General features: G+C 41.6%; 1 long non-coding RNA gene across 1 annotated transcript in view; it reads left to right on the forward strand.

The window, feature by feature from the left end:
* The window catches only part of LOC124717238, a 114,878-nt gene that overhangs the window by 46,201 nt on the left and 46,477 nt on the right, over positions 1-22,200 (forward strand). Inside the window, exon 3 of the long non-coding RNA XR_007005727.1 lies at positions 6,504-6,734. This is a non-coding gene — a long non-coding RNA (uncharacterized LOC124717238). The remainder of the gene's footprint in view (positions 1-6,503; positions 6,735-22,200) is intronic.

Genomic DNA, 22,200 nt, shown 5'->3' on the forward strand with positions numbered 1-22,200 from the left:
GCAATTATTCATGAAGAGAATGTGAGACAATATAAGAAACATATTGAATATTGCACAAAATAACTGAACAATTGTTTCCACCACAGTAAAACTGTTTATGATTTAGTGGGTTCTTTCATAAGAGGATCAAATATAATTTCCACCCAAGAGAAATTAGAAGATTAAGAAAAAGGATCTAACTTCACGGCCTACCGATTGAGTACTTCAAGGATTAGCTTCATTTTCACATTACAAAACAAAATTCATATTAAAAAATGTATCTTCTTTCATGTTGCTGCAGACTAGATTATGTATAGATAAAATATATATGCTCTCAATTTTATTTCTATGAATACCATTTCTACTATGTATTTTTTATTTCATTTACGAGTTTTTAATACAATACACAGTTCATGAAAAAGAAAATCTGATCTATAAAGACACAGACTTAAGGAAATTAGTGAAATATAGCTAAACATTTTCATCTAATATATTTGTATTCTTGTAAATGGAGTCAGTGACAGTTGAAGCAGTCTGTAGACAATCTCCAGTTCCCAGTACCTCAACGACCATAACATCTATTATGACTGAGTGAGGCAGCACAGTGGCTAGCACACTGTACTTACATTCAGGAGGATGATGATTGAATGCTGTGTTCAGCCATCCTGATTTAGGTTTCACATGAATTCCCTAAATCGCTCCAGGCAAATGTCAGGATGGTTCCTTCTGAAGGGCACAGCCAACTTTCTTCCCCATTCTTCCCTAATTGGATGACACCAATCACCTCACTGTCTGGTCTCCTCCCACAAAACAACCCAACCCATCTATTATGAATGTATTTTAATTTATTAAAAAAAACAGTTATCAGCTGAATTTAGAAAATCGGTTTAAATGCATTTGGTTTCCATCGTTTGAAGAGAAAAATGTACTAGTTACAAATGAAATTTTACTGTTTTTATATGGAATTCTAGAGGGATCCATTTATCCATATGGAAATTTTAAACAGATGGAAAAGATTTATATTAATTTTCTTAGAGTCAACGAAATATCACACACAGAAACTATATATGACGATTATTTGGCTCTACAGTATGAATTTGTTGAACACAAATGCAAATATCAAGAACTAATCATCTTTTTCAAAAGAAATGTATTTTATTAGCTGTTCAAAGTTTTAAAGATTTGGTAATGATGTTCAAAACAAAACAATGTAAACAAGTAAAAAATATTACATATCCTTAGAAAAAATTTTAACAAATTAAAAGTGGGGTAAATCAGAACATCAGTGGTGTCTGTTGCAGGATTCTAATATGAGTCGTTTACGAATTATCGTGTTTTGGAAGTTTCCCACGCTGCTTCTTGGACAAGACTTGTGGTAGCACACACTAAAGAACAATACAAATGCATTTGCTAGTTACATGGATTCAGGCCAGTAACGAGGCATTTAGCCATCACAGCTTGTTTTCAAAATGACCACCAGCAGCAGCAATACATGAGTCCAGTATGGGACGACTGGTATACGTATGCCAGCATTTCAGCAGAGAAGTCTGAGCAGTCTGCAGTATTATGTCATTGCATATCATTGGGTGTAGCTGGTATGTCATCGTAACAGCGTCTTTCAGCTTTCCCCATGGACAAAGTCTACAGGTGTCAGAACTGGGGAATGGGAAACAATTCATGAAGACATGCTGTACTACTTCTATCACTATGGGCTGGACAACCATCACCAGAAGTTCCTCCTATCCTGCAGAGGAACGTGTTCTAACATTCGTGGAAGATGGTCTGTTAAGAGGCTGCGATACTTGTGTGCGTTCAGTGTTCTGTCTATGAAGAATGGGCCTATGAGTTGATGATTCACTACCCCACATTACTCGTTTACTCTCCATGGACACTGATGTACCACCTGACAAAGCCAATGGGGATTACCACTAGACCAATAGCGGATGCTTCGGTGGTTTACCTGGTCATGATTGGTAAATGTGGCTTCAACACTAAATAAGATAATTTGGAGTGCCCTGTCTTAATGCCCATGTACAAGAGCTAACACGATTCTCATAATCGTCTCCATGCAACTCCTGATGGAGACTGATGTGGTAGGCATGGGACCAATGTAGGTGGAGAATGCCTAGGACACTTTCCCGACACTAATTTGCAGATTAACTGCAGCAGCAGCAAGAACGTTAATTTCCCTGTCTTCTGCCATCATTCGTTTCCTCCTGTTACGTTTCCTAGCTGTTATGCTACCTCCTTCACGTAAGTGGTTGAAGAGGTTGATAAATAATTGCCGAGGTGATTGTCGTCTATCTGGGATATCTTGCTGCATACACAATACAAGATCGAACTGCATTCTTCCTACACTTTCCATAGATGATGAACATTTCGGTTTTTTCTGCATTAGTAAATACCATCGTCCATTCACGACCTACTGCATGGGCTGCCACACCTACACGACTAATGAGTAACAGTGCACTGAAGGAACACACAACCACAATGTAAACAAAGATGACATTGTACCTACCAACTACGCAGGTTGAATGTGTTGGTGCGGAAACTTTTCCGAATACAATATCTACTGAGATGACAAATGTCATCGGATAGTAATATATCCAGTATACCTACTACAGTAGTATTGTCTTCTCAAATTATGTTGGTGGAGCTGTCGTTTGTACTGAGGTGAGTCATGTGAAAAGTTTTCCGAAGTGATTATGGCCACACGATGGGATTTAACATAGTCCGAATGTGGAGTGGTAGTTGGAGTTTGACGCATGGGACATTCCATTTCGGAAATCGTTAGGGAATTCAATATTCCAAGATCCATAGTGTCAAGAGTGTGCCGAGAATGCCAGATTTTGGGCATTACCTCTTACCATAGACAATGCAGTGCCAGACGGCCGAGAGCAGCGGCGTTTGTGTAGAGTTGTCAGTGTTCGCAGACAAGCAACATCGCATTAAATAACCACATGAACGTACGACATGGGACGTACGACGAAGGTATGGGTTAGGACAGTGCGGCGAAATTTTGTGTTAAGTGGTACGGCAGCAGATAAACGGCACGAGCGCCTTTGCTAATAGCACAACATCACCTGCAGTGCCTCTTCTGGCCTCATGACCTTAGCGGATGGATTGTAGATGACTAAAAAATCGTGGTCAGATGAGTTCAGATTTGAGTTGGGTAGAGCTGATAGCAGGACTCGAGTGTGGCGCAGACTCCATAGAGCCATGGATCCAATTTGTCAACAAGACAATGTGCAAGCTGGTGGTCACTCCATGATGGTGTGGGCTATGCTTACATTCAACAGAGTTGGTCCTCTTGTCCAACTGAAGCGATTATTGACTCGAAATGTTTATCTTCTGCTACTTGGAGACTATTTTCAGCCATTTGTGGACTTCACGTTCCAAAACAGCAATGGAATTTTTATGGATGACAATGTGCCATACCACTGGGCCACAGTAGTTCGAGACTGACCTGAAGAACGTTCTGGACTGCTGAAATGAACCGTTTGGCAACCCGTATCAGCAAGCATGATTCCCATCGATCATTTATGGGACATCATGGAGAGGTCAGTTCGTTCATGGAATTCTGCACTGGATAGTCTTGCGCAATTATGGACAGCTATAGCAGCAGAAAATGTTCAAATGTGTGTGAATTTCTAAGGAACCAAACTGCTGAGGTCATCGGTTCCTAAACTTACACACTACTTAAACTAACTTATGCTAAGAACAACACACACATCTATGCCCGATGGAGGACTCGAACCTCTGGCGGGAGGGGCCGCACAGTCAGTGACATGGCGCGTTTAATCGCGCGACCACTCAGCACGGCTATAGCGGCAGCATGGCTCAATATTTCTGCAAGGGGCTTCCGACGAATCGTTTAGTCCGAGCCACATCGAGTTGCTGCGAGTGAGGCCAAATAGAATATTTGACTTGTGTCACCTCAGTGTGTAATCTCACCAGACAAAATATTAGTTACTGCTAAACAGATCAATACAACCATCATTTAATTGTATGTAATTCCGCTTCTGAACTTGATGACTGCCTAGATTCGGTTAGGACGTGACTCCACAAGTTCATGCAGGCATGCCACCTCCAGGTTAAGCCACCCAATGAGGATTCCATCTGGTAGGTCCTCTATATTGCGTTGATGCTGAAGTCAGCATTTCACCTGCTGCTCCAGCCTTTGCCACAGATTTTCTATGGGTTTCATTTCTGGTGATTTTGCGGACTACTCGGGATGTAGTTGGGTTGGTGGAGTGACGAGGAAAGCAGCCGCATGTTCTAGCAGCCCAGTGAACTTTGCTGTAGTCGTTTTTGTGTGCCTGTGTGAGCAAACGTCGTCTTTTATGTGACTGTAGGAGGATACAGGATAACTTGTTGTGATTAGAGGCAGCTTGCTCTAAATGGGGGTAAATCTTAGGTAATGCAGAGGAGTAGGAAAAGCGTATCAGTAATGTTAGAACAATGTGCGCTGCTTGACATGGTCATGTCACGTCTACTAAATATCTAGGCATGCCTTTCCAAAGCGATATGATGTGCAACAGTATTGTAAGGTCGGTTGTAGGGGAGGCGAACCCTAAGGTTCCGTTTTATAGGAAGCATTTTGCGGAAATGTATTTCATCCATTGAACAGACCGTGAAGAGAATACTTGGGCGACCCACACTTGAGAACTGCTCGAGTGTTTGAGAGCCCCGCCATGTTGGACTGAAAGAAGATACTGAAACATTTGAGAGAGGTGCTGTAGGATTTGTCACCAGCAACTAACGTTGCCCCACAAAATTATTTAAAGATGCCAACCTTTGGATTAATCAGTTTCCACAACAGAATATTCACTGATAAGACAAAACATTGTGACCACTGCCCTCCGCGACGTTCGATGTCATCTGGAGCCCTTGCGATCACGTGACGCGTTAGCAAAAGAATGTAAACGGAGCAGACACCGACATGGGATCACCCTAGTGAAGATATGGGCTGCAAATCTGGAAAACCATTGATATACGCGAAATGATAAAGGGCAGATTAGTATTACGCAGAGCCTGTGAACTAGTACCTCAAAAACGGCGAAGTTGGTTGAATGTTCACGTGCTACAACCGTGAGGATCTATGGAAAGACGTAGGACAGTGAAACTACCACCAGACGCTAAATGGTTGGACCTACACCACTCTTCAAAGAACGTGGGGTTCGGAGAGTTCTCTACTCCATAATATAGGATAGACGGTGAACTGTAGAATGTCTGCGGAAAGAGAACAAAACTGGTGCACGCACGAGTGTTTCGGAGCACACCGCTCATCAACCACACCTACGAGTTCACATGTTGACCAAACGACATCGTCAATTGTGATTGCAGTGAGCTCGGGACCATCAGGCTTCGACCGTCGATCAATGGAAACGTGTCTGCTCTCTGGGTGAATCACATTCTTGCTACTCTAGGTCGAGGGTCATCTCCAAAAACGCCGTCATCGAAGGGAACGGCGGCTCGAAACATGCAGCGCGCCACGCGCGCAGGATAGTGGGAGCAGTATTATGCTATGGGAGATATTCTCTTGTTCTTGAATTGGACCTGTGGTAGTAATGGAAGACACGCTGACAGCTGCGAACCGCCTGCATTCCTTCATATTTAATGTCTTCGACGAAGGCGATGTCATCTTCTAGCACTATAATTGTCCGTGTCTCGGAACTAGAATCCTGCTACAGTGGTTTGAGGACCATTACAGTGAACCCACATTGATGTCTCGGCGACCAAATTCACCTGATGTAAATCCTATTGAACTCACCTAGATTACTATCGGGCGCAATCACTGCGTATCCATATCAATGGGTCGTTGTTACGCGAATTCTGTGACCTGTGCGTAGAAATCTAACGCCACATACGTGTAAAAACCTGCTAACTAACTGTCGTATCCATGATACGCAGACTCAGATATGTATTTCGTTTCAAAGAGGGATAAACAAGCTAGTAAGCATGTGGTCATAAAAGTTTCGCCTCATCGGTAAGACACTTCATTCGACTATGACCTGGTAATGCTTGTAGTACTTACTGAAAGGTGCATATTTCTGTCAGTCCTCTGAGAAGTTTCGTTTCCAAAAGCGTGCTGGGAGAAACTGGCTTTCCTTTGGGAATCACACGCCCTTGCAAACAGGTGGCTTGGGCCAGTGAAGCGTCTTAGCTAGATAAAGGAAAGGCTGATCCGTTACCTCCAGGCTGGAGAAAAGTATCTGTTTCCCAGAAGCTGGATTACTAACATTGGTGTTCACAATAGCGATCACCACTAGCCGATTGAAGCAGCCAGGAACTGATATGCAGTAGTTTACAAGTTTAATCAAGTTTTCAATTTTTGCCACGAATTAAACTTTGGCTCTCATACTGTTGATGTTACATAGGGAATTTCACCAGTATCTGTAATTTGCGCTAGTTGATTTGATAAACAGAGACCAGTGTTTCGTGGCCTATTGTCCCCCCCCCCCCTACCTCCCGTCGCCCGTAGATGGAGACTAGCACTGACGAGAACCACGTTGTTTTTACAGAAGATGGTATTCTGGCCATGGATGTAGAGCAAGTTCCTGCTGCAGCTGACCTCCAAAGGACGTGGTCTGTTCATGTTCGTCAAAATTATGCAGAACTTGGCCATGCAGTGCATCGCCATAAGGTCGGCAGCCACAGAGGACGGACTTACCAAACCACACCAGTGCCTGATGGAAGCTCTGGTCAATCCAGGCGGGCAGACTCCAATGCCACTCGACGAGATTCAGGGCAAGGTGAGTTACAGCCAGAGACAGAGATCTCCAGTTTCTTATTGTTTTCCTCTTTCTGCTAAATCTCTACTACCTTGTCCCTTTCCACTTCACCCACATCTGTAGTATCCTCCTCCTCTTCATCCCTATTCCTCTTCTCCTTCCTTCTGCCTGTTTTTCCCACCTCTTTCCTTATGCTTCTTCAGTTTCTCCCTCTTCTATACTTCCACCTCCTTTTCCTCATCTGCACTTCTCCTCTTCCTCATCACTACATCATTTCTACTTCGCCTACATTCTTGCTCCACCACCTCATCCAAATCTTCCACATCCTGGTCATCATCCACCACTTTATTCCACATTACTTTCCCCACACATGAGCTTCTACTCCGTTTTCATCCCCTTTCCCTCATCCACATTACTGTTTCTCTTCCATCACTTTATCCAACTCATATTTCCTGTTCTTCTTCATTTTCCCTCCACCGCTTCATCCAAATCTTCCTTTTCCTGTTGATCTTTTATTTTCTCATGCCACTTCACTTCTTCAGCTCCTACTTCTGCTCCACTTACATCTCAATTTTCCTCAACTTCACCTCTCTTCCTCCTCCCTCACTTCATCCTTATCCCTCTCCTAGTGCTACTGCTCTTTCATTTTCCTCAGACATTTAACCAAATGTTCCTCAACCTGCCCACACACCTCTATCTTATTCCCCTCAGCTTTGTCCTCACATTGATCCTTCATCTTCTTGTTTTCCATTCTGTGTTCTTTTGCTTCTTTGTTTCTTCTTCCCATTCTTTTTAATCTTTGGTGTTGGGTATCATCTTTCTTTGCCTCTTTCTATGTCTTTTCTTTCAGCCTGTTTTCACATAATACTGCCTTCCTCAAGCTTTTTTCTCATCCTTTTTTGCTTCATTTTGTTTCTTTACCCACATTATCTTTCCTCCTACCCTCCTCTTCTTCCCTCTCCCAGTTTTTTCTTCCTTTTTTCCTACTCCTCTTTTCCTTCATTCCCATAGTTATATTTCTCTACTGCCTGTTAATCGGTTCATTATTCTTTCTTCTCCCACTTCTTTTCTTATCTTTTTTCTTCTTCTTGTTCCTTCTTGTTCTTCTATTCTTATTCTATACCATTTACACATTTATTCCCTCTCCCCGTATCTTTACACTTCTCCTGGTTTTTCGTCTCATATTTCATTACCCCTCCTAACACTTTTCTCTATGTTGTGCTGCTAATTCGCTGCATCCTTGTTTTCCTCCCTACTCTTTTCCCTTATAGCTCTCCATCTTGCCATTATTCTCCATTTTTCGTAGACAAAAAATATTCTCTTTCAAACTAAATGGGCAGTTTGAAAGATTTTCGGCTTGGCAATGTCTGTTTTTAAAGTAAAAAACACATTAATTTTTTATGTTGCTCACAATTATCCCTCCCTGCAGTGTGAGAAAGTTTCCCTTTGATCTAGTAACATAGACTTTATCAGTGAAACACTTATGACAAGAACAACCAACATTTAAGCAGAAAAACTCTTTATTTTGTCAAGATAGGTGTTTATTGTAGTGAACATCACTTGTCAGTGATCATAAAATGTTTATTCATTGGAAGGTACATAAAAAGGGTAACCTCAAGTACTTCTTGATTGACAGTTCTTCTGCTCTACCGAAAATATTACGTAGCATAGCTTAAAAAGCCTCACGTCTTTCCAGTGCTTGAAATTTGCCCATTTTGAGCACATGAAATGATGACTATGATTTAACAACGCTATTAATTGGTTCAATGTCATTTGGCTGCATATGAACAAATGGTTCTCATGTAGAATGTGCAAATTAAAATCCAAACTAATGCATAAGCAACGCTTAGTCTAGGCCTACATAAGGCAATGTCATTGTATTCATGAAACAGATAAAGTGCTTTACTTTCTCAACTAGCGTGACATATTTAGTATAGCTTTTAAGTGATCTATAGATGCATGAACAACTAACCAACTAGCTGTTTCTTGAACAAAATGTAATTATGGTAATAGAACAAAATTACCAGTAAAATGCTCCTTTGAAGAATATCCAAAATACACAATCACAAAACTTTTCAAACCGAAGACGCAGGTTTAAGAAAGAAGATATTGCTAAATGGAAAATCTCTTCCACAACTACAATGGAGTTTATAGTTGCATTGTTAGCATATCAGTTCTTAATTGTTGGCATTAACATGGTATACTCTCTGTGAGATGGGTCAAAACCTTCAGTTTAGTCCAGAAGTTTAGTCGTGATAATGAATACTGAACACACTCTGTTTTTCGCATGTCTGTCCTGTTTGTACTTGAGGTTAGGTTGAGGAACCAGCTCACACAGGCAGCGCTTCAACTTAATTTTAATATTGCTGGTAGTCTTCTTGCAGACTTACCTGCTTACTGTGTTACAGGAACACTCTGTGACGACCCTCCCCTCTGTTATTACGAAAAACGATATTAATTGTTCGAATTTCAAACATATCTAATGAATTTCACGTTTTTAGCTATTGAAACGTTACTAAAGTGCAGCTAATAGATCACTGAGAAAGAAGATAGTGCTGTGATAAATTATATTTTACTCATCTGTTTCTTGTGGCTCCTCACTGAAAATGTGGCTCACTTAGAAACATGGCTTTGTGTCCATGAAGTGTGAACTAGGTTCGATTATTTCATTTAGAACACTGAGTATGCTTCTGTTGATATATTTATGTTATTTTAATTAACTTTAGTACAAAATCTTCAACTTAAAATTGTTTAGGAATATGCAAGAACTACAATCACATCACTTCTGACATATAGGAACAGACTCTACAACAGATTCCAACAATCATTTTACAACAGCACAAATCAGACTCGAATTATTAACGAATACCAAAACATTTTAGGTCATAAAGAACAAAGATATCAATACGACCGAAGACGCTAATTTTACAGTAAACGGAGTTGCTGTTTACATATCGACTTTTAATGGTCATAGAAAGTCAAACATAGGAAATAATCTACTTTACAAAAGTTTTCAAACTGTTATCCATGCTAAATTATATAAATAACAATAGTCACAATAGCATTTATTAATTCTGAATATCTTTGTACAATTTAGAAGGATAGAATTACTATAAATCGGAAAAAGTCTGTGTATCGTGTGATCTGGTTGCGTTAGTGTACTCCGAGAATTGGTACATCTTGAGTACTCCAATTCTTTGTGTGAATCGTCAAGTACAAAACATAACAAAAATGAGCTATTGATCAGTTGTGTGCAACATCCTGACTGTTTGCTTTCCTCTTGTGACATTTTCATTACATCAAAATGATGAAGAGAATTTAAATCTGTGACACAAGCTGTTTAGCCTACTGACAAGAAGAAAATCAAATATGTAATGAGACAATTTACTGTGGAGATCCACTGACAAATTTTTCCTTGGAAAATGGTATTCTGACACCATATCGTAAAGAACCAACACGGAAAGAACTAGAATCAGAACATGCCTTCCCTAAGCGATCTAGGTGAAGATTTGGAGTTTATGGAACTTTTATCTTGATACAAAACAAGAGTTTAACGTCACTCATACTAATAACATTCTTTTAAGTGACATTTCCTGTGCCACATGGGTCTCGAAAAATAAGTATTTGAACACTGAGTGTCCCAGAAAATGGTTTACGGAACAAATTTACAGCATGAGGGTAATACTAACCACACACAGCCCACTTTGCCGTATAATCTCGTCATCAGCGATAAAATCATACTGAGAAAGGTGACGACACATCCTGCACATAGCATTTGTTCATGTGGGACCAAGTTCCATACCTAATCACATTACTCGTCGTTTCAGGTTAGACCTTATTCTAAACTGGTGAAGTGAATTTGAATGGTAAGAACAGTTTGTCCTTTGAACTTTGGCTCTTAGAGAGTGTGCACACTTAAATAGCTGAAGTATGATAGGCTCAGCCGCTTTGTAGACCTCTGCAATGTCTGCCCCCGTCTGTCGCTGATTCCTCCACCACGAATTTCGTCACCCTGACGACGTTACACTAGGGTATAACTTGCAGTTTCTTTCGTCATTACTTAAATTAGCATTTGATACAGTTTCAAACATCTCTAATATGTTTCTAAAATGTCACACTTCCCTTCTTTGTTGTAATTTTACATTGCACTATGTTTGGTTCAACTCCCATCCAAGTCAAACGTATGAGTCCATTCACTTGCTTGAGGGGTGTCTTCGCTGGTTTACTGCATCTTACCAATTCTTTAGACTAGAATCGTAACCACCCAGAAATTTCTGGAAGATTCTCGAAGCCTATATAGTCCATACTTGTGGACACCTTTGCTATGTAAAAAATCTCAAAGGGTTCACATGGCTCTGAGCACTATTGGACTTAACATCTGATGTCAGCAGTCCCCTAGAAACTAGAACTACTTAAACCTAACCAACCTGAGGACATCACACACATCCATGCCCGAGGCAGGATTCGAACCTGCGATCGTAGCGGTCGCGCGGTTCAAGACTGAAGCGCCTAGAACTGCTCGGCCACACCGACCGGCCTAAAAAATCTCAGATACGACATTAGTTCATTGGGAGATAATTATGGGAAGGCAACTAACGCAGTGTAAGGAAATTGTAATATCGCAAAATGTGGTATAAACTCATGCAAAATTGGGTGCATGGACGATCATGTGAAACGACTGAGAAATTCGTTTTTGGATAGCGTGCCCTTGCAGGGACACATTGCCTTTTGTGGCTTCGTATTGGCTAGTATTCGAGGACAGAGACCCAAGACAACCTGACACAAAGGTTGGTGTCAGTCTAAGGATGAAGGTACATGGAGAAAGAGGTACATAGTATGAGAGTTCCTTATATCCTGTTTCAGTTGTGCGGAAATATTTTCGTGTGGCTTGTGATAAGCTGTGGTACACATTGCACATTTGCAAGTAATGAAAAGTTCTGTGGCATCCTTCAAAAATACGCATTGGCAATACGTCAACAGACTGTTAAAATTATTGCGACCCTCGATGCAGTCAAGGTCAGTGTTATCAGTGGACCTACGATATATTTTGCATAAGGGAAAGAGCTGTACACGACACAACATGAGTGGACAAAACGTTAGTAAAGTGTGGCTGAGGAGTACATGTTCTCTTAAAATGTCCACGTGAAACGTCTGGCTCTTATATACAGTCCATGTAATCACGTCTTCGGCTGTAGCACTGGTAGGAGAAGATGCAAAGAGCGCACCTACGTCATACTGTCGCATTGCTTAAGACAAGCATAAAAATTGGTTCTGGCGTAATTCTTTACAGCCTGTCGTTTCGTATATTTACTATAAATTAATTAACGTACTACTTCTCTCGTTTAACAATGATTACATAAACCTATTCACAAATAAGTACTCTTCATATACCTGTGCAGTGATAGTTTCATCTATTACATTAGAATAACAGTAACACAAATATGAATCGTTAGATATGGAATGGAGTGTGGATGTTAAGATTGTGCAAGGAGCAAATCGTGAAATCTCGAGTTGCCATACCTCAAGTTCTTCGATCCCATTCATAAAATATAGCTATTTGGAGGCTGCCATTTCTTGATCCAAACCTATCCCTATATGAGGGCACGGTTATGCTACAGCCTTGCCACTGGCTCCTCAGGCCAGTCACACCTCGCTGCTCGCCAGAAGCCTTGTTACATCTACGCTGAAGCCTCCCTACTCACTGCCCACCTGGAGTAATTACCCCGCAACTGTTCACATAGCTCACAGAGTCAAACACGGCACTGCTGGAGTGACGCGGAAGAAGCCCACCACGGCTCAAATTCCAGGCGACGTGGCGATACCCGCGGCGCGAAGTACAAACCATCTTCATATCATCCCCTGGTAGGGTCATAGCGAGCATCAATGGTGTGGTGTACATGGGCAGTTAAGACTCTGCAGGCTTATCTTACTGCCGCCAGCATCGAGCATTGAGTACCGAGGTTACAACTAAAACCCACCCTAAACATTGCTGGGTCCACAATAAATTAGACCTATTTCAACAGCAATACCCTTAATCTTAAACAGATTACCACGTCACCAGCGCACGTGCCAACTGTGGTGAACCTCAGATCGATAGTTGTAGTAATCAGTATCGCTGGTTCCGTTTTGAGTTATCAATCCACTGACTGGTTTCATGCAACCAACACATTCATCTTAGAGCAATAGTTGCAACCCAAGTTCTCATTTATTTGTTGGGCATATTCCAGTCTCCGTCTGGCCCTACAGTTTTTACCCCCTAGATTTCCATCCAGTTCTACAGAAGTTGTTATCTGATGTCTTCTGTCACACGAGCCAAGTACATTGCTGAGGTGGGGTGGCCTGCATGCGTCAACGATACAGGCAGTGATACTGTAGATGGAACCAAAACACAGGGGTATCTGTAGAGAGGTGATGCAATCATTGATTGATCTGGCATTGTAACGTTCGCAATCACGTCTTGCCGTTCTGGTACTGTGAACGTCTGAAAGCCATCGGAAACTGCAGTACCGCATGGTAAAATAATGATGGCATCCTTTTAAGTAAAATATTCCGCAGGTAAAATAATCCCACATTTCGATCTCCGAGCGGGGGCTACCCAGAAGGATGTCGTCATGAGGACAACAAAAGTGCCATTCTACTGATAGGAGGTGATATTAGATTCCTTAATCTGGTAGGTACGTTAAAATGTTTAAAAACGGAAATGGAGAGGCTGAAGTAAGCTATAGTGAGCAATAGTAAAGTTCAGTGACAGGACGCATAGGGCTTCTCATCACTTCAGTAAAGGACAAAAAATAAAAAAAGAAACAGAGGTAACGTAGGTGTAGGTTAACAATGAACAAGAAAACAAGAATTCAGGTAAGCTGCTATGGGCAACACAGTGAAGGCACTATCGTAGCCAAGATAATCACTAAGCCAACACTCGACGCAATAGCACAAGTTTGTATGCCATGTAGCTTTGCAGATGATGAAGACATGTATGGTGAATTAAAAGACTTAATGCAGATAGTTAAGAAAGAGGAAAATTTAACTGCAACAAATGATTAGAAGTCCGTAGTAGGAAAACAAGGAAAATAGTATGATAATGTGGACGGGGGAAAGGAGTGAAAGCGGAAACTGTTGGTACTATTATTAACAGACCACAATTTAATCCTCTCTGTCACTTGGTTTGAGAATCACAAAAATGGTCGTGTACGTGGAATACACCTGGAGACCCCAGAAGGTTTCGGGTTCATTATATAAGACAGAGACTTCAGAAGCAGATTTTAAACTGGATGATAGTTCGAAGCGCAGACATGGACTCTGACCAAAATTTATTGATTATGAAACGTAGATTACAGCTGAAACATTTGCAGAAACTTAGGAAAGTAAGGAAGTGGGGTTCAGACAAGTTGAATGTGTTGTGGGTTGGCAGGAGAGCCAACACCGGTTTTGAGAGGAAGCCGAAAGGCACGCGTTTTAGCTCACGCAGGCTGGCGTGAGGTCTGGAACAGGTCAAGGAAATTAGACTGTAGAAAAAACTGACGTAGCTGGTGGAATACTTAACTTTAATCCATAAATGGTGAACATCGCTCTTGAGGGTACATTATTCATAATCTCAGTAGTAACTGGTAATGGCGCCTTGCTAGGTCGTAGCAAATGATGTAGCTGAAGGCTATGCTAACTATCGCCTCGGCAAATGAGAGCGTATTTTGTCAGTGAACCATCGCTAGCAAAGTCGGTTGTACAACTGGGACAAGTGCTAGGAAATCTCTCTAGACCTGCCGTGTGGCGGCGCTCGGTCTGCAATCACTGATAGTGGCGACACGCGGGTACGACGTATACTAACGGACCGCGGCCGATTTAAAGGCTACCACCTAGCAAGTGTGGTGTCTGCCGGTGACACCACAGAAAGAAAGAGAAACTGACGAGAGTTTCAAAAGAAAACCAGGGAAACGAATACAGTAGAATGGGTAGCTTTGAATTGTGAAATAGTGAAGGCAGCAAGGATGAAATAGGCAAAAAAGCAACTCCTAGTAGAACCCTTGGTTATCTCGGAAGATATTGAATTTGACTGATGAAAGGACATATAATAAAAATGCAGCAAATGAAGTAAAAGAAAAGGAACATAAATGGCTAAAAATCGAGATTAATAGACAGTGCGAAATGCGTAAGCAGAAATGAGACGTGAACAAATGTAGGTACGTACAAAGCTATATAACTAGGAGAAAGATAGATATTGCCTAGAATAAAAAAAAGCCCTCTGGAGAAAAGGCAAGCAGTTGTTTATCAAGAGCTTAGATGCAAAACCAGTACCAAGGAAAGGTCGGTAAGCTGAATGATAGAAGGAATACATGAACGATTTATAAAAGGGAAATGAACCTGGTGCCAGTATTATAGAAAGAGAAGAAGACTTAGATGACGATGAGATGGGACATATGATACTGAGAAAAGAACTGGAAAGAGCAATAAAGAGATGAGGCAAAACAAGGGCTCTGGAGTAAACGACATTTCCTTAGAACTGCTCATGAATTTGGAAAGGGTAGCCATACCAAAAGTTTCATACGGAATCGATAACAGGGAAGAAAGGAAAGGGATAGGTGGGGATTGGTGATTCCCAGTTCCACAGGACACTGTGATAATACAGTGGCGGAAGCTGAAAATTGGTGCCAGACCAGGACTGACACCGGCATAACCTGCTGATCATGAGTGCTTCCGTCAACAACTTCAGAAATCCGGACACGGTCCCTGACAGACTGACATTTTCAAGTTATTGCCTGTTGTAGAGCATCAAACCAGTCTTTCTATTGAGAACTACAACAATAACAAAATCTGATGTCTTAACACTTGCCCTACGGCAAAATGTTCAAATGTGTGTGAAATCTTATGGGACTTAACTGCTAAGGTCATGAGTCCCTAAGCTTACACAGTACGTAACCTAAATTATCCTAAGGACAAATACACACACACCCATGCCCGAGGGAGGACTCGAACCTCTGTCGAGACTAGCCGCACAGTCCATGACTGCCCTATGGCCTGATGCCTTCTTGTCAATGTTTTCCTTATACTCCTTCGTCACCGATTCTGTGGGGAACATCACTATTTCTCCGCTGTCCCAGTCATTTTCATCATCTTTCTGTAGCACGTATTTCAAATGTTACGTTTCTCTTCTTTTTCTATTTTCCCCTCTGTCCATGACTCAATTCTATTTAATGCTGTTCTCCAAACGCATTTCCCAAAAATTTGTTCCTCTGATTAAGCCCGATGTTCGACACTGGTAGAATTCTTTAGTCCAGGAATACCGTCTGTGCTTGTATTGGTCTTGTAAGACCCCACCCGTTGCTTGTCCGATTTATGCGTGCGTTCGCCCCTGACAAACAACTTACAGAGAAATTGGGAGTGGAACTGTACGCAAAAATGGATAACGCTAGATTTAAATGTGGCCCTGTCAGTCCTAATTAATCTGCGGTGGTAGTGCTGACGATAAATCACGTCTATTTTTACTTCCAAACATGAACGATCACGAACACTTAGGGTGTTCCATGACATCAAACGCACACACAACAATAAAATAAAGCAAACGGGTGAATTTAGGATCAACTACTGAAAGTAAAGGCTCTACTGAATCACAATAATTTTAATATAACATCCAGATCAATGCTGAATAAAACACAATGAACAATTTGCAAATTATCCTCCTAGCTGGCATTGGCAGTAACTGTGTTAAAATCGGTCCAAAACGCGATCTCTTATAACATATATACGAAGAACCACTACACTCTGTGGAAACAGCAATTGCAATTGATCCAACTATTGAACGTTACTCGTAACACAGGCCGAAGCGGGAGCGATCTCACCGTAATATTCCTGTCGTAGCGGCGGTCTCCGACGGCGACGGTGCGGCCGTGCAGTCGGCGTGTGGCATCTCGGAAAGTACAATCCTACAGTATTCGAACACCACACTGCTGTCCGTAAACTTCTCTAATTGCGACAATGTTTGCGTCAGCAATGAGCTGGCGCGGCTAACGTCTTCTCAGAACGAAAGACCAAAAGGGGAGAGACTTGGCTAACGCCCTCTCACAAGGGAACCTCCCCATCGCACCCCCCTCAGATTTAGTTATAAGTTGGCACAGTGGATAGGCATTGAAAAACTGAACACAGATCAATTGAGAAAACAGGAAGAAGTTGTGTAGAACTGTGAAAAAATAATCAAAATATACAAACTGAGTAGTTCAAGGAAAGATAAGCAACATTAAGGACATTGAGAGCGCAGGAGCGCCGTAGTCTCGTGGTAACGTGAGCAGCTGCGGAACGAAAGGTCCTAGACTCAAATCTTCCATCAAGTGTAAATTTTAATTTTTTATTTTCAGTTTATGTGACAAACTCTTATGTTTTCATCACTTTTTTGGGAGTGATTATCACATCCACAAGAAAACCTAAATCGGGCAAGGTAGAAGAATCTTTTTACCCATTCGCCAAGTATACAGGTTAGGTGGGTCGACAACATATTCCTGTCATGTGACGCACATGCCGTTACCAGTGTCGTATAGAATATATCAGATGTGTTTTCCTGTGGAGGAATCGGTTGTCCTATGACCTTACGATCAAATGTTTTCTGTTCCCATTGGAGAGGCACGTCCTTTCGTCTACTAATCGCACGGTTTTGCAGTGCGGTCGCAAAACACAGACACTAAACTTATTACAGTGAACAGAGATGTCAATGAACGAACGGACAGATAATAACTATGCAAAAATAAAGAAAGTAAAATTTTCATGCGAGGGAAGACTTGAACCAAGGATCTCTCCTTCGGCAGCTGCTCAGGCTACCACGGGACCACGGCGCTTCTGAGCACATTTCGTCCATGATGTTGCTTATGTGGCCCATGGACTACTCAGTTTATATATTTTGCTTATTTTTTCACAGTTCCACACAACTTCTTCCTGTTTTCTCAATTGATCTGTGTTCAGTTTATCAAGGCCTATCCACTGTGCCAACTTATAACTAAATCTGAGGGGGGTGCGATGGGGAGGTTCCCTTGTCAGTACGAGAGCCCAGAACGAAAGACCTCTACCGAGAGTCGCTCTTCACCTTTGTTTTCTCACCTCAACTTTTACTGAGCGAATCACATCACTAGAAGCTCTCAAAATACCCAGCTTGCCAGTGCCGACCAATGTACGGCCTGGGAATAGAACTCTTTTTCACAAATCTTTTATTTCTACAAAATTTCACAAGTAAACTCCGCCCTCGCCGGCTGGGAAGAACCACAGCTGTGGGCAATAACACGTTTCCTGGAAGTTTTCCCCCAAGAGACCACTCGAGATTCCCCGTCGTAGGAAACACAGATTATTGCATTGAAAGTTTGTTATTCGGAACTCCTGGCCTGCCCCACTTGAGTTACTCGAAGGCGTAAAATTAGTGGGACATAGGCGAGAGCACGCACGAGATTTGTCTCGCGTACTGCCTTTCTGTAAAATCTTATAATTGCAAAATCGCGGAATTCTCGCGTGCCGATGCGTTTCCACATAGATTGCCTACACCGTACTTTAGAGTATTACTCCAACAAAACCTAAAGTGTCACGTTAAATGGACTCATGGCAAGGTGCAAGGCCATTGCCACCTTACAGTCCTCTTTTGGTGTCCTGCTTACTTCGTCCGTCATGTGTTATTTTGTTTCTTTTACTCAATCTTTCCCTTCATCACCAATACTGATGTTACTTTTATGGCTAATCTCATTTGTGCCACTACTTATTACTTGTCTTTCCTCAGTTTACTATCAATCAGTACTCTGTACTGACTAGAATGTTCATTTCATTCCGAGCACATTCCATCCTTATCGCTCCCTCTTGGTTCTTGCGGATAATGTATGCTAACCGTTTTTCCTTATTCTTTGATGATCCATCAATACGTAACAGGCGAGGATTTGGGGAATTCTTGTAATTTTCGCGCAGCTACGGCTAGAAGGTAATAGTTAAGGAACCGATTGACACATCGGATGGCAGCCACATGCAATGTTATTTAGCAAACGATTCTGTGAGGCAGGTAAAACACCGCTCGCAGGCGAGAAGGCGCGGCTCGGCGGGCTCTGTATGCATGTGCGAAGTAATCAGAGCACCACAGGACACTGATGTGCTGTGAAGAACACATATGCTTCAGTTACAACAGCAGCTAGTGACCAGTGTATAGGGACCAAAGCGGGTATGAAAGGTGAAGTTGTAATTATTAAAGAGCACTCTACTTGTCCCATACAGAGGAATTACGTCAGAGGCGTATGGAAAAGTATTAATATGCGGGCCCGGAGGCTCAAAGCAAGCAGTTCTGTCTGCTTCTATAACCGGAGAGAATGACGATTGTTTAAGTTGCATGCCAACCACGACGACCTTCTGATGATGGGTATCAGTGGACAACTGGCCCGCTGAAACTACCACCAACCTCCAATGCTTGGACACGCCATAACGTGGGCAGGGCGTGCCACACTGTGGAGCTTCACGGGCGTGAGGAGCGAGAGGGCTGCCAACCTCCACTCTCTGGGTGACAACGGCCGGCAGACTGCAAGCTGCAATTCACAAGGGTGGGGCTGGGGTTCAAAGTCACGGCCTCCAAGGAGCGGAGCTGTCTGCTGTCACGGACCTAGCTGCAATGGCCAGACGATCGGAGCTGCTAAGGCTCACTACAACGACGGCGGTCGTCTCGTTCCCTTCGGCGCTCTGCATGGGGTCCATGAGGTCCGCTTGAGGGAGCAGCCAGCTGTGTCTCGGGCTACCGGCGCAGCTGACACGCATGGTGGTCATTTAGCCTTGCGTGAGTAGGAGCGCTACATCCCGACTGTGATGAAGCAGATTCTGGCACTGGCGCTGACCCACGCACCCTCGCCGTACGGCGCCATCAACAGGATCAGTGGAAGGCTGCTGTGTACCTTCGTTGCAATAAAGGTCAATAACACATTTGCCGGTGTTTCTCTGCGAGCATCTCCGTGAGTCTTCTCTCTCTCTCCCAAAGCGCAAATTTCGTACTCAATCGTGAGTTAGAGACTCCTAATGACAGTCACGATCAGTCGCAATGAGTCATGAAGAAACAAGTCTGGACTGAGAGTACCTTCTGTTTGCACTGATTAATCCCTTCTCGGGCAAGGCAACGGAGCACATGTCAGTTTTCGAAAAGGATGTTAGTTACTCTGCGGAAGCACGTGGGCGGTCGGGTGAAGTAACCCTGTGTGTTGCTAACATGCGTTTGGCGGGGGACGCCAGCGTATACGTCGTCTGTCACGAGACATTTAGTAAAGAACATACGCGTTCCAGGAGTGGGCTGCTGGTTTGTGCCAGCAGTACCAGAAGCAGAACAGTGCGCTGTTTTTCCGGAGAAATTAAGTACGTTGTCGATGCAGTTCAACGAGCCTATGGAGGCATTCTCGAACAGATCTCGTTAGCCAAATGCAAAGACGTATGTACAGACCCAGAATGCAGAAGCAAATATGGTACTGTTATAGGGGCAGAGAATAGAGCAGTGGATGGTTTTTTGCGTGGTATACCCGCTGAAATGTCACAGTGGTTACGAATGGAAAAGCCACAGGAATCAGATACAGCTCTTAGGATCGCAACTGTTATCGCACTGGCTTCTGAAGGCAAGTGTAATAGATGTGGTCGGGAAGTAGTGTAAGCAATCAGCATGTGGCACATTGGGCCACTTGGCATCTGAGTGTAGAGGTAGCAAGGGTGGAAAGCACAGGTAAGGGAAGCAGCCGTAAAACGCACATGGGACTGTCCAACCGTCGGGAGGCGGTTCCGATAGACAGTAAAATGGCACAGGATTGTAAGTATTGTGTGCGTTCTGGCTCAAATTGTTCGAAGCTAGCTCACATTTTTACTCATTTTGCGAGTAAAGATTTCGCTATCTTGTAAAAAAGTTACCCAGAGCTTACACAATACTTCTGGTATACCTCCAATTCTAGGTCAAAATCATTTATTTTCATTTATAAACGTCTATTTTCCACTAAATTACTTAGAAAAAATAATAAAAATGAATATTTTTTGTTATCATATTCTCTTATTATAAATTCATTATTTTTTCTCACAAAAGGTAAACATAAGAAAATAACTTTAATATTTTTTTATAAAAGGTGAATGTAATAAAATAATTAAAATGAGCTGTGGTGAATGTAATAAATCCATTGTTTACCTAAAATTTTCGTAATTCTTTCTTCTCATGAAATCATAAGATTTTTATGAACAATTGTTTGCAAATGATTCTTGCCTACGCTTCTACCACATTCACAGGTAACTTTAATTCTGAGATATTCTTTACAATATTCTTTACATATATTACCATACCCACCATTTCGATACTTATCTTTATGAAATTCTTCAGTTTCTTTTCCACACTATTACTACTCTGCTTTAGCTGTTTGGTGTTGTCCATTTAAAAGATATAAAATTCAGTAGGAAAAAGAATTTTAAATTTTAACAAAGTGAATTGTAGATTATTAAATTCATTATTTCTCTTTTTAAGTCTCTTCATTCCATTACTTTTCAGTTTTGTCTCTTACTTTTCAGTTAATTGTAAATCCAAATCAGTAATTAAATTATAATATCTCTCTGGTAAAATAATCTTAAACTCGTTATTAAGCGCCATACAAAGTTCTTCTCCATACCTTGTATTTAAATATCCATGTCTAGTAATATCATATAAAAATTTATCTCTGACTCACTTAATATTTTAATTTTTTTTGAGGCACTTGCATTGTTGAACTTCTCGATTAGAGACTCCATTTACATAGAAAATTTTTTTGTTAGATTCTTTTCAATTTGTAAAGTATGTATGGTAATGTATATTTTATTTTCCAAACAAGATCTTTTATCAACATAACAACACTATATTTTCTTGTTTATTTCAACTGTATAGACATCACGTTTTTCACTTTGAAACATATGAATTTTTCTGTACTGTTCTCTATTGTAAAATAAACGATCTTAATGGTATTCTAAAATTATTCTATTTTAACAATACATTTAGATTTTTCGCTATTTTATAACCAACTTTATAAGCATACATTTCTTTCTTGGACGACAAGAGATATTGTGATGTTGGGCTGCACGATTCACTTGTCTCCTCCAGTTGACTTACACATTGTGCTTGCAGCCGATCCTCTTCTTTGGGTTATCAACTACATGCTCTCACTGCTTAATTCATCTCCGAAGACCGTATCAGGTTAAAGGGAATATTATTAACTAGCTCTATATTCTTGAAATAAATTATTTACTAGTAGGCTCTTGTCATATCAATATCAATATATTTTCAACTGCCGTCCCAAGCTAATAATTATTCTGTACAAACTCCAGCAAGCCAACTGGTTCCAAGACAAATGTCAGAGTCTAGTAAACACTCATACAGTTACATATGTTCTGCCTCATGCAGAGCCAAGACATAAAGTAACGGTCTCTGTATAATACACGCTCATCTATCTCTATAACAATCCTCATGAGACCACAAATCACAGAACGTTATCCAAACACTCTT

This window comes from Schistocerca piceifrons, chromosome 9 (genome assembly GCF_021461385.2).
Source record: "Schistocerca piceifrons isolate TAMUIC-IGC-003096 chromosome 9, iqSchPice1.1, whole genome shotgun sequence".
NCBI lineage: Eukaryota > Metazoa > Arthropoda > Insecta > Orthoptera > Acrididae > Schistocerca > Schistocerca piceifrons.